Here is a 14,874-nt window from a genome sequence, read left to right on the forward strand (position 1 = left end):
CAAGACTGTGAACAAAACCAACACTTCTGGGAGATGCATTTTGAATCTCTCTAAAAGTAATAAAAACATGTCTGCTCAATAATCCGCTGTTCATTACTTATACTCTAGCTGGTTTGGTTACAAAGAGAAACTGGTCGAATTAAAAGATAAAAAAGCAACTTTTCGTTCTTGCCATTTCTTTACCAACCAAAACGTTACATGTCTTAATTTTTATTCTATCCAACCCAATGCAATTATGTTACATAATTATACATATGACTCTGGCTATGTGCACACAAGCGTCGTTTTCAAGCGTTTCAAAATTGTTTTGTCTATTTTATTGTTTCGACGCCCTGCATGTCCACATGCTCCAAGGAAAAATATGCTTTATATTATAAAATAGAATCCTTTACCAGCTGATAGTTTTAGCACATATAGAATTAAAGTAATTCCGAGAAATGATAGCATAATACAAAATTTATTCTGTATATTTCGAATCAAGATCGATTCATCTTCAGCAGCATGGTTTACGTTTACAAGATTTACAGAATAAATTTTGTATTATGCTATCATTTTTCGGAATTACTTTAATATTATAAATTAGCTTCAACCTCTTTTGTAAATTGACGTGTTTGAAACCGTTTTGGCGTGAAAACGAAAATGAAAACGCTCGAAAACGTTACCGTGTGCACATAGTCTTATTGATCAACTGTAAATCACGTTAAAAACAATATAGAATAACGCATTGCTTGGTTTTTATTATTTGTTTTCTTTGTGGGGATATATCCAGGAACAAGCCGTTTCATTTCAATATTTTGTTCAAATGAAGGTTTATATTCAAAATAGTTTACCCAATTCCTCCTTCACACTGTTTTTCCCCAAATATATTTAACCATACAACAAAGAAAAGTGACTCAATCAACCCATTTCTCTTCCGTACAAACACTTGAATAAATATATGAATTTTTCGTGCACTCTTACCTTAGTTTCTGACCGTCCACTGCAGGAAGATATTAATTCAATTTTCTCAGTCTTCAGACTTTGCTAGTTGTTCGTTTTTCACGTGTTCCCACTATGCGATGCTAAAGTAGGAATGTGTGGAGTGCAAATGATCTCACGAACTTTATATAAACGAGGGGAAGGAATGAAATGACCAAACCCAGGAAGTTCAAACGGAAAACAAGAGGACAAAACGCCATTAACCTTTCTCTAGAAACAAATTCCTCTCTTGACAAACTAAGTAACCATGAGATCTCAATGCTGGATTACTTGAAATATGTCAATTATAAGCCACGCTATTAGATACAGATGATTTTTTGTATCGTTTAATTTGGTGATAGTCGAGAAAATCAAATAACCTCCACAGCTGAAAGTGCAATATGCATTTCCATCAAACAAATGAAATGTAAACTTCGACAATATACAATACTTTGAAAGAATATGAAAAGTTATTCCGGACGTTCGCTGTCGGGTGCTTAGACTGAGGAACATTTTTAGAACCACAAGAATGGAAGACTTTCATCCATGCTTGCATGCATGCATGGGTATGCATGCCAAGGGAGCTTCTAACTCGTTTAAAAAGGTTTTTAGGTTCATACCCTTTAACATGCATGGATTTTATTTAGTCGTGGCTATTAAATTGTAAACTATCACGTAAAATTACAGATCAAACATAGTTATGTATACGATTTAAATCACTCCATCCTGATATGAGGAATCTTAATTATTGGGCAACAAGTTAAATATAGCTCATCGGACGCCTGCGAACGACAATATTTGTATGATAATAAAATTATACGAAGTTGTTGCATGATGATACTGAAATAGTAATATATTATATATTAAATTGATGTACGTTGCTTAATTGCGTTCGGTGTTTAAGGGGGACACAATTAAGAAACAGCGTCATTTCCTGTGTAAAAGTATAGGAAATACTACACGAAGCTTTGCACTTAAGAGTTAAGAGCTATCTTACGAAAATAGGAGTGGATGGATGACAGTCTTCTGTTCCGCAGAGCCTTGAGCAGGATATTAGAGGAAGGAAAACCAATAGCATAAGTTTAGGATTAAAAAAATCTTTTTAAGATACAGATCATGAAGCATGGGTATATGACACTTTTACAAGTTTCTTCGCTGTAAATATAATATATAGTTTTGAATTTTCCATCATTTTTTATCATAAATTTTTCTTTCAGATACAAACACTATAAACATGTCGAATACAAATTGATTAACAAATGGTATAATACTATACAGGGGGGTGGAATAGTCTGCAATAAAATATCAAAACGATAGATGAAAAAAATTGTCCGTCTGCATGTATGGGACTTTATGATTTGGCCTGGTTGTAAAACTCTTTAACTACATTTTGCACAGTTGAATCCTAGCTAACTCAGAAATATCCAACTCTGATTGGCCAATTCTATCCTATAGGCTATATAATTGCAGCAGAAAAAGTAGTCTTTGAAAAATCCGCCCCGAGTATATAGCATGCAATATTAATAAACAATTAGCTAATTATTTAAGGGTTTCCATGCTTGCATGCCCTGATCCAAACACGCGGGAATGTTGCGAAAGAGGAAAAGCGCGCAAGTGAAATTATTATTATGTAGATTCACGCATAGAAGGCATGTATTTGCGTTTATACATTAAAATTATTAAAGACTACTCAGTTCTCTGTTCTTAAAAATAAGTCAATCTTTTGAGTTAAAGTAGGTTCAATGAGAATATCGAGGAACACGTTAAAACGGAACTGTCTATAAGACACTGAATGTAAATGATTTTGTAAGTGATCATGGGGTCGATTGTACGATATAGCGCTATCCACGGGATAGTGAATTTTTGAACCGTTATAAATATGATTAAAAAGCAATGAAACTTCAGCTTTGGAACCAACAATTGTGTAACAGGATCCTCAATATAGGAAGACTAAGATTTAATCAAAGTTATACCGACCAACGGGCAATTTTAAAGCGACAGACTACGTAACAATGGGATCTCAATGCTGGATTACTTGAAATATGTCAATTATAAGCCTCGCTATAGGTACACATAATTTTTTTGTATTGATTAAATTGGCGGTAGTCGAGAAAATCAAATAACCTCCACAGCTCAAAGTGCAATATGCATTTCCATCAAGCAAATGAAATGTATAAACTTCGACAATATACAATAAAAGAATATTAAAAGTTATTCCGGACGTTGGCTGTCGTGTGCTTAGACTGAGGAACACTTTCAGAAACACCAGAATGGAAGACTTTCATCCATGCATACATGCATGCATGGGTATTCACACCAAGGGAGCTTCTAACTTGTGTAAAAACGTTTTTAGGTTAAACCCTTTAACATATTTAGTCGTAGCTAATTGTAAACTATCACGCAAAATTACAGATCAAACATAGCTATATATATACGGTTTAAATCACTCCATCCTGTATAAGGAATCTTAATTAAAAGTTAAATAGTCTTTTATACATCTGGTCCCTGATCTATATCTTAAATAGATTATTTTTAATACTAAACTTTTGCTATTAAAGGAATACCAAATGATTTTCCGTGCAGGATTGCGTGATCCATGCACGCGGGATGTTGCGAGACTTTCGGAAAGCGTGAAAGAAACAACGGTTAACTTTATTAAAATTAAATTTCGCGTGCAGGATTGTCTAAAACGCGTGCAGGATTGTCTGATCCTGCACGGCTATTGACCAATCACATTGCGTGTTTCACTATAGTTATTATATAATGGCTTTTCTTCCTCTAATATCCTGCTCAGTGCTCAAGGCTATGCGGAACAAAAGATTGTCATCCATCCACTCATATTTTCGTAAAGTAGCTCTTAACGCTTAAGTACAAAACTTCGTGTAGTATTTCCTATACTTTTACATAGGAAATGACGCTGTTTCTCAATTGCGTTCCCCCTAAACAGCGAACGCAATTAAGCAACGTACATCAATTTACTATACAGATGTTACTATTTCGGCATCATGCAACAACTTCGTATAATTTTATTATCATACAAATATTGTCGTTCCAAGGCGTCCAGTGAGCTATATTTAACTTGTTGCCCAATAACTGTATTTAATGAGTCTCATTCCTTGGTAGGAAGTCTCAGGCCTATACACAGGCCTATTACACAATACACATATATTACATAATACACATGGGGAGCAGGCGAACTGGGGAATGGGGGAATAGGGAACAGGGTAGCAGAGGAATAGGCAAACTGGGGAGCAGATATCACTATTGAAATGAAAATTTGCATGCCAACTAAATGAACACACTAGTACACAACAATACCATTTGTCTATTTATAGTTTTAATTTTTACTGAAAGCTGAAAGGCATGTATATTATGATTTTTCACTTTGGTAAAATGTAATACAAGAGTGCCTGAGTTTCACAATAACAATTAACACTTGCCAGGTTGGCATTAATAACAATAAATATATTTTTAATTAGCATCCTAGATGCAGAGAGCATTAATGTACTGTATACTCGCCTAGGATGTGGATAATATATACTATAGCAGTTGTTCCTTTTAGGCTAAGACTGTTACTATTAGTTTAGATGCTCAATGAGTCCATAGTTCTAACGTTACCCTTTTCCCTTGTTCCCCATTTCCCGGTTCCCCCAATCCCTCTGTTCCCCCATTCTTTGGTTCCCCCATTCCCCGGTTCCCCCATTCCCCGGTTCCCCCGCTGACTCGTTCACCGGTTTCACCGTTCACCGGTTTTTCACCGTTCACCGGTTTTTCACCGTTCGTTGGTTCCCCCTCCCCCCACTTTCCCACCCCCCTGTTCCCCCCTTCCCACATTCCCCCATTCCCCAATTCCCTATTTTAAAGATAGCCGATAATAGCTATCTCGGTTTTACCTTGAATTTAATAAATTCGACCCTGCATTTTAAAAAAATTCGAACCTGCATTTTAAGATAATTCGACCCTGCATTTTATAAATTCGACCCTGCATTTTATAAATTCGACCCTCCATTTTATAAATTCGACCCTGCATTTTATAAATTCGACCCTGCATTTTATAAATTCGACCCTCCATTTTATAAATTCGACCCTGCATTTTATAAATTCGACCCTGCATTTTATAAATTCGACCCTCCATTTTATAAATTCGACCCTCCATTTTATAAATTCGACCCTCCATTTTATAAATTCGACCCTCCATTTTATAAATTCGACCCTCCATTTTATAAATTCGACCCTGCATTTTATAAATTCGACCCTCCATTTTATAAATTCGACCCTGCATTTTATAAATTCGACCCTGCATTTTATAAATTCGACCCTGCATTTTATAAATTCGACACTGCATTTTATAAATTCGACCCTCCATTTTATAAATTCGACCCTGCATTTTATAAATTCGACCCTCCATTTTATAAATTCGACCCTCCATTCTATAAATTCGACCCTGCATTTTATAAATTCGACCCTGCATTTTATAAATTCGACCCTCCATTTTATAAATTCGACCCTCCATTTTATAAATTCGACCCTCCATTTTATAAATTCGACCCTGCATTTTATAAATTCGACCCTGCATTTTATAAATTCGACCCTCCATTTTATAAATTCGACCCTCCATTTTATAAATTCGACCCTCCATTTTATAAATTCGACCCTCCATTTTATAAATTCGACCCTGCATTTTATAAATTCGACCCTCCATTTTATAAATTCGACCCTCCATTTTATAAATTCGACCCTCCATTTTATAAATTCGACCCTCCATTTTATAAATTCGACCCTCCATTTTATAAATTCGACCCTCCATTTTATAAATTCGACCCTCCATTTTATAAATTCGACCCTGCATTTTATAAATTCGACCCTCCATTTTATAAATTCGACCCTCCATTTTATAAATTCGACCCTCCATTTTATAAATTCGACCCTGCATTTTATAAATTCGACCCTGCATTTTATAAATTCGACCCTCCATTTTATAAATTCGACCCTCCATTTTATAAATTCGACCCTCCATTTTATAAATTCGACCCTCCATTTTATAAATTCGACCCTGCATTTTATAAATTCGACCCTCCATTTTATAAATTCGACCCTCCATTTTATAAATTCGACCCTCCATTTTATAAATTCGACCCTCCATTTTATAAATTCGACCCTCCATTTTATAAATTCGACCCTCCATTTTATAAATTCGACCCTGCATTTTATAAAATAACGTGTCTGAATTTTGGCGGTAACGGCACCTCATAACATCGACTAAAGAAAGCTTTTCTTTACCTGATATATTGTATAGTTTGTTCAATTTTCTTTTGTTTAATCTTCCTATGAACTTCCTGTGTTTGTCGATTTGATATCATGGTCTGCATGCGCACATAAAAGTTTGGTGGTCACCGCAGTCAAATATTATTTGCAACCTGTGAAGACGAAGTAACGCCCGAAAATTTACAAGCAACTATAGCCATTTCAAGCCACAAGAAAAACGTGAAAAAACAAAGGCCTGCTGTCACCTAAACCAAACTCAGGTGAGAATAATTTGCCGCTTTAACGGTGAACTAAATCTTTTGCACGATATTCATTTTATACTCTGATTGAACTACAGCAAAGAGAAGATTCGACTGAAATGTTTCGTGAATCAAGTGGTCTTTAAGTAGACCCAACTTTTGGTTATAAGAGAGGTTAAGACACCCCGGTTCCGGTGTACGGGTACGGGTGAATTACACGTACCCGTTACCGGTAAGACGGGTACGGTTTGCAACTTAAGAATTTTCTTAAATTCCGGGTAAGAACAACACCGGGTAAGAACTGACTATAAAAGTAAATATGTATTATACATTTCCATTGTAAGTCCTACTTAACTTTTATATAACTATAGTATTTCGTGTGTTTGTTTTGAAAATCAAAAATATCAAGATGGCGTTCATAAATTATGGTTGCAAACCATTTTTGAGAAGCCTGAACAATATGAACACCATATTAATACGTAAAATGTATTTTAAACGTGTTAAAGACACTCACCCGCTTTTCCATTTGTCCTTTATTAAAAAAACTTTGACCACTCTGTCTTTGTAAACTACCCGTTCGTTGTTTACGTGTAGACCGTCGTTTACAACGGGAAAACGGGTAGATATGACGGGTAAATATGCTGACATCAGCGAAAAATGGAAAACAAAATGGCGCTACCCGTACCCGTACACCGGAACCGGGGTATCTTAACCTCTCTATACACTTATACTGGCCCGGCGTCGCTTCAAACTCTAGTCTAAGGACTCAATCATTGATCAGCGTTTAATAGGTGATTGAAGTTAGCGGTTATCCGTCCTATTCCCAACTATATTTTTTTAAAAAGATGGATTGAGATCAGCAGTTACATAAATATTAAAATATACAGTCTTCCGGGCAGTTAAACCTAAAGCGACGGTCCTGCATTGTCTCAACTTGTACAGGAAGAGGATATCTTATAACTAGACTTGAACTAGTCCTACTTGCTCAGGAGGAGCACGATAGCTTTTTCGAATTTTAATACCTTTTCAATTGTATCAATCAAATCATACAGCCATTTGCGTTCAAGCTTAGGCGTGCAAAATATTTCGCGTTTGTTTACGTTTAAAACGCGACGTTTCAGGGGAAATTTGACAGTTTGATATTGATCATGCATTGATTCGTTATGAGGATTTAACGGTTATTATTTGACATGTTTTGATTATTATTATTATTATTATTAAAATTTATTTAAACACGGTTGCCCTTCAGCTAAAGCTGATTTTCAAGGGGCCGTTTATGCTATTATAATACATTAGTTAAGTAAAAAATAAATTAGACTATTATGTATCTATAAAAACTATTTACAATGTGACATTTACATTGCATCGGTATTAAGCTTGTGCAATAATTTGTTACCGCGATTCCAAAATAACTAGTCGACATATGCTCATTGAGTAAATTGTTCGAGGCACAGGCTCCTCGGTAGAAGAAACTTTTTTTTCATACAGTTCCTATTAGGTTTGTCTTATTTGAGTCTGTGTCTGTTACTACGCATTTGGTAATTTTCGTTATTTTTTAAGCATATTATTAATGTAGTCCGGCGCACAACGAATAGTCTTGAATGTCGTTAAAATGTCCCTTTTTAAGTAATATAAATTTAACTGGAATCCATTTCAGTTTTCTAAAGATCGTTTTTGACCTTGTTTCATAGTTGGAGTCAGTGATAACACGAGCAGCCCTTTTTTGCATTTTATAGAGTTTTTCAAGATTGTTACAATTACCATCATTCTAGACTGCATGTTAAGCAATATGTAAAGTAAGGGACAACTAGTACGTTATACAATCGAAGTAGCTCTGTATGTGGTAAGAACGCCTTGACGCGCTCCTCAAGAGAGCTATAGCGCTTGAAAGTTTTTTGCATTGTGCGCTAATGTACTTATTCCAATTTAGTTCATCGTCAATTATAATCCCCAAGACCTCCTTTTCTTTGACCTGCTGTATCTGAAAATCACCTATATGTATAATGTATTCGAGGGTTACTTGAGATTTTAGTAAGTTTTCTTTTAGACGCAATAAGCATCTATTTCGTTTTTTGATATTTAAAGTTAATTTGTTAGCTTTAAGCCATTTGTTTACGTTGTCCAAATCTGAATTTAGTTTATATTCTATTTCGTCAGGAGAGGATCCTGCACATGATAAATTTCATCAGCAAATATTGAAGCTTGCGTATGATTAAGACAGTTTGGTAGATCGTTAATGTCATTTAAAAAAAGAGTAATGGTCCAAGATCCTTGATCCTTGATCCCTGATTAGATCCTTGCGGGACCCCACATTGGATAGATTTTTGAATAGATTTTACATTATTAACTACACAAACTTGTTTTCTGTTGCTTAAATATGCCTCAAATAGTTTTTGGGCTATACATTTTATACCATACTTCTCCATTTTATGTAGGAAAATATTGTGAAGTGTGTAAGTCTAGAAAAAGGACTCCCTAAATAGTCCCTTATCCATATTAATTTTAATAACCACTGATTCGTAGAGTATAACAGGGCTGTTTCTGTAAAGTAGCCTGCACGAAAGCCAGATTGCTGTTTGCAAACTAGATTATTATTGTTGATGTATAGATTGAATTGATCGTAAATTAGTTTCTCTATAAGATTTTAGCCAACGCAGGTATCATGCAAAGAAATAGGCCTGTGATTACCACACTCGGATTTATTTCCTTCTTTATAGATCGGGGTGATTTTTGCAATTTTTAGGCTATTAATTGTGGTGGTTTTATGTTTTTTATTGAATAGTTTATTAATAAATCTCCAACTTTCTTTGCTACTTCTGCTTTCTAGTAAATTGGTCTTGTAGTAATTGATTTTAGCATTCTTAATTTGCCGTGTAACTTCGTTCCTGCATTTTTTGTATGCACAATGAAACCAAGAGGAGTTTAGTTTTACAGCTTTCGTTTTCAGGTAGTCCCTATGATAACTGAGTTTTTTTATATCATTCGTTATCCAAGGTTGTTGATTAGTTTTAACTCTTCTTGGCCCCAATTTCTTTGCGTGCACAACTTATCTAAGCGTTCATTAACTAATTTTACCTTATCCATAAGTCCTTTATTATCATTACTTGTTACCACTTCAAAGAATGTTAGATCAATACTTGGATCCTCCGTCGTAATCGATTCTCCTAGTGCAGCAATGGATTGTATAATTTGTTTTGGTGATTTGGTAGGTAAGTCATTAGTTCCAATATGAATAATCAATTGCTGAGGTTTTCTGCTGGCTTAATGTAGTGTGTCATATCGTCGATTTTCGCTCCGGAAAGCTTTTTACAGTAACGTTTTTATTTGTGCCGTTTCTTAACCTTCGGGTATCGACAAATTTGACAAGCATTTACAATCAAATTGGGTTTGGTTGAAAACGCGTACTTGCGGATTGCGGACTGCAGACTGAGGACTGTGGATTGTGGACTCTAGATTGTTCTCTTCACTTATAGCAAAATATTCAGTGGTTTGGTTGTGGGAGAATATTAATTGTCGCGTTACTGCGTATACCTATCCCGCATGTCCAACAAAACACCGATTAAAACACGTCTATTTAACAATTAGTCAACGAGTCCGAGTTGTCTATGAGCGAATGGTAAACGAAGGCGAGTTGTCCAATTGTTTTAGTATACACCCTGTACCTAGATATATTAATTTCGAGAAAATAATCATAAAATAATAAAAAATAATTTAATTAATTCAATTTTATACGATTGCGCGAGCGAATTTTTCCCAAACGTTCACCATCACCTATAGACAATGGTTGAGTAGCCAATCAGAATGCAGAATTTGTAATAGACAATCGTCGCGTGTATATACTAATATTAATTATAATAATTTTATTATAGCCACGTTACTATTTATCAAGGTTATAAATTATGAGTAACACTGAGTTGTTTCACCGTATATTTGTTACAAATTATTTAATACTTAGGATTGTAATTTTTAAATTCAAAATGTGACCGCAACCTTGTACAACCTTGGGTTCTGTGATCATAGAACTTTATCAGAGTAAGCGGGCGTTACAGTTACGGTGAATAGGATGCAACATGCAGCTTCTTATTTTGAACAAACTGAAACAAGAAGCGTCTGCATGAAGGGCATTTTGAATCGTTTTAAATTTCTAACCTCTAATCAACTAAAAAGTATTGTTGGGATTACATTTTGGAATAAGAATAGGTTTTTTAGAAAAAAAAGGAATGTAAGTGAAAACGAACCCCATGCACGTCCGAGTGAGCCGGATTCGGACCTGGTGGGTGTGTCCCGCATGAGGAGGCAAGACTTGACCGCTACGGCAAAAGCTCTTAGCTATATTCAAGGATACAAAACTGTTTAAGTAGTTAACATTCACCGAAGGCGATAAACGAACGCAAAGTCTCATTACGGAACGAAACAATCGTTAAAATACAGTTTCCCATTAGCTAACAGCGCTGAATCCGTAGAATAGCAAGTTCTTTTTGGTCAAACGTTTAATGAACGGTCGGCTTAAATTACGCGTTCAGTTCGATAGGCGCGTGCGAGTTTGAACGCACCTGTTCTTAGCCAATAGGAACACAGCCTTTGCACGAGGATAATGATGTGAACTGCATAAATTATTATGGATTGTAACATTCGCATTTCTGGATAGCTGTTTCTTGGTTGATAATTCTTAATTATTTTTCGGCCGATTAGACAAACCGATTGAAGTTTTCTTCAAAATTTTGTTCTTTAATTCCTTCACAGTTCACACTAGGATTTTACCTTGAGTTTTTATATAGTACGGCATTTTTTTATCAGTTTTTTCGCGTGTTGATAACTATTGTCCCCATGCAGTCCGTTTAAAATAGTTATTGAAGGTTTCTAGCTTTTAGGCATTCCAGGCCGACTTGAATGAAATCCAATTGCTTATTAATTCTCCCAGAACACATATTTGAAAGAACGATCTTGTATTTTCTCAGTGAAATCTATTTACCACTGTATCAGAACAAAGTAAGCAGATATCAGAACTATGAAAGCCGGATAGCGCTATTCGCCGGTTAGTGATTTTTTCGACGTTCTAAAAGAGCTTGAAAAGCAATAAAGTTTCAGCTTTGGAATCAATTTATTGCTTTTTTTATTAATTTTTTTCAGCTTTTGGATCCTCAATTTAGGAATACTAAGATTTATTCAAAATTATACCAAACATTAACCCGCGATTTTAAAACGATTGGAAAACGATTGGAGCGCTACCCGGCTTTCATACAACCGGCCCCTGTGCTTCTGAACACGACCTATTTTTATTTTTTTAGAGATTCAAAATGCTTTTGCCAGAAATGTTGGTCTTGTTGACAGTCTTGCTACCGATGGTGATATCAACGGCAGATGTTGAAACCTCGCGGGAAAAAAGATCTGTAAATTATACATACGCCGTGGAGGGATGTTTCTCTTCTGTCACAGGCACGGGTCTGACAAGAAAGATGGGGGGTCACAACTCTAACGTGAAGTGTCAAGACATATGCAGAGATAAGGGTTACATTTTGGCAGCGACGAAGGGAGACCAATGTCAGTGTGGAAACATCTACCCCAAAGGAAAAAAAGTGAATGACAGTCAATGCACCACCAGATGTCGATCGTGGTCTCCCTGTCATGACCCTCAAAGCTGCTGCGGTGGACCCAGTGTTTATACCGTGAGCGTCGTTGGCAACATTGATGTTGCGAAACAAGTTCTTCGTAGACTAAGTCACGAGTGGCAGACAAACATCGAATGGAAGAGTTACTTGAAATCACATTTTAAAAGACCAGAAATTCATACTCACAATGAGAACTGGTGGAGAAGCTTTGACAATATAGGATGGTCAACCTGTGGACGTGGCAGGTACATGGCGGGTTTGTACAGGAACAGCAGAAAGAAAAGTGATTATATTTATCTTATCGAGGAAGCATATTGTGTCGATGCGCCCGACTACCTTTTTTCGGCAGAGGGTGAACAATATTGTTACAGCCACAACTGGTGGCATAGTTTCGACGTAAAAGGTTGGTCTACCTGCAATAACGGCTACTGCATGGCTGGACTCTGGAGAAATTCTGGAGATGGACTATACAGCATCGAAGAAGCGCTATGCTGCCGACCAAAATCCCAGGTAAAGAGTTGGGGACATTGTTACAATCACAATGCCTGGAATTCATTTGATGAGAAAGGATGGACCGATTGTAAACCCTGGATACTACATGGCGGAGTTATACAGAAATTCGTGTGACGAATTTTCCTGCTTGGAAGAGTTTAAATGCTGCAAGATGGGAGCTTACAATGGCGACTCGTTCCTGGAAAGACCCGATCTTGCGATCAAAGTTAGAGACACATCCGGACAGCTTAAACAGTGCACAATGAATGCGATGGATAAATCTCCTGATAGGAACACATACAAATGCAAAGGTATTTCCGATCGCTCCAATATGTTGGCACTCAATGCTGTCAAATTCAACATCGAAGACAAATCGCCATTAAATGTCGCCAACCTGTCAACCTGTCGCCAAACCTGAACCAGTCGAAGGATTCCGTCCTTTCATATGCTCCGCTCATCCTAATCCATACAAGTGCACCAAGTGGCTCACGACATCTGTATCAATTTCATCCACCTTCAAGATCGGTTCAGGATTCTCGTTGACGGTGAAAATTGGAGTCTCTACGGAAATCAGTGCAGGAGCTCTCGGTTTAGGTGGTAAAACAGCCCTTACAAAAGAAATCACTGAGACAGGACCTTTTAATGTCGAATCTAGTAAGACAAAAACATACACTGCATCGGATAAGACGGATGTTTCCATTGAAGTGCCGAAAGACACTGAAATCACCATCAACCTTCTGAGAACTGTCCAGGACTTGGAGTACAAATGGAAAGCAATCTTCGAGTTGTTGGGAAAATACTCTATGGAATGGGCAAATGGTCAGCAAATCTTCCAAGACGTGACGACTGTGTTGTCTGGGTCGAAGAGAGAAATGTACGCATTTGGTAGTTGGAGTTACCCAGGTACAGATGTCTTGAGAGTGGTGATCACTGACAAGTATGGAAATAAGAAATCTGAGGGATGTGAGCATGAGCCAGGAAAAGCAAACGCTTGTGAGTTTGTTGCAGGTGATATATAAACCTTTAATTCGAAGCTTTTACTACTTTCGCAGGGTAGAAATTTTGATTATCTTAAACTTTTATATCAGGAATGGTAAAGTCCCCATTATTTAGGCTAAATAGTGGGACACCGTGTGCATGGGAAGCTTTTAGTTCAATGATTCTTGCCATACTTTTTAAAAAATTAAAAAAAAATATTTGGGAATATAGTTGTGTCGTAATGTACTAAATGTTTTTTGGGGTTTACTTTTTGGAAAAATAAATGTGTTTTTTAAATTAAGTCATTGAATAATTATTCATCTTTTTTACATAATCCGGGATTCGAAATAAATAGAGGTCGGGAAGCGCGCCAAAGGAGAATAACCTTATCCACCTATACTCAATGTCGCAAGTTGTGTCATTGCACCTGACTAAGGCCCTGTTCATCACACGATACCGGTTTCACTGCATGTCACGATATCTTCGTTTGTCGTTATGAAGCAACGGTTGGTAGCAAATGCTTTTCACTTTGACAGATCTTATTCACAGTAGCGTAGCCAGCCTGTCGATTTGTCCCGCTATGCTAATATTTTAGTGTTCACTGACTGTGAAAACAATAGATTTCTAAAGGCATGAATAATTATAATAACTCCAAATTTACATAGCGGGACAAAATCGTCAGGCTGGCTACGCCACTGCTTATTCAGGTCTTGGACGCTAAAAATCTTCACACAGCTTTGCATTACTTACAAAATATTAATTTGCAATCTGTTGCGAACCTCAGGAATTAAGTGTATGAATTAAAAGTGCTTGCATCATAATAGAGCGAGACAGGATTATTACAGTTTAAGCAATAATAATTCCGGGTTTACGACTTCATTAGATCGGAAAGTCTTCGGACTTTAATTCGGATATAGCGTGTGCATGTCTCTTTTCAAAAATTATTACGGGTTCTAAAAATGCTTTCTAAAACAAAACGATATATGTCGCCCCAACATGTGAATGTTTTAATATCGAAATAAGTCTTTTTAGAGACGGCTTTGTGTAATTTGTTATTTTGTTGGCCAGCCTGCATATACAGCTAGGGTGTCCCAAAAAAAAAGCAACCACTTAAATATGCAAGACATTAATATACAGCTCTAAGCGCAATAGATAAGCAACTCTGGGAAATGAAAATGGCTCTTAATCCTTCATTTACAATGCTAAAAGTCATTTTAATTTTAGCTGAACTATGGTGCAAACCCGAACAATATTAATATTCTTGCATAATTAAATGGTTGCGTTTTTTTTGGGACACCCTGTACATATAAGCGTCTGTGTATACAGGGTGTCCC

The 14,874-nt window shown here is 36.4% G+C and overlaps 1 pseudogene; it reads left to right on the top strand.

Moving 5' to 3' along the window:
* The first annotated feature begins 6,106 nt into the window (after positions 1 to 6,106).
* LOC114523188 lies at positions 6,107 to 13,929 on the top strand (annotated as a pseudogene).
* Positions 13,930 to 14,874: the final 945 nt, after the last annotated feature.

This window comes from Dendronephthya gigantea, unplaced genomic scaffold (genome assembly GCF_004324835.1).
Source record: "Dendronephthya gigantea isolate DGI-Jeju-01 unplaced genomic scaffold, DenGig_1.0 000026F, whole genome shotgun sequence".
Classification (NCBI taxonomy): Eukaryota; Metazoa; Cnidaria; class Anthozoa; order Malacalcyonacea; family Nephtheidae; genus Dendronephthya; species Dendronephthya gigantea.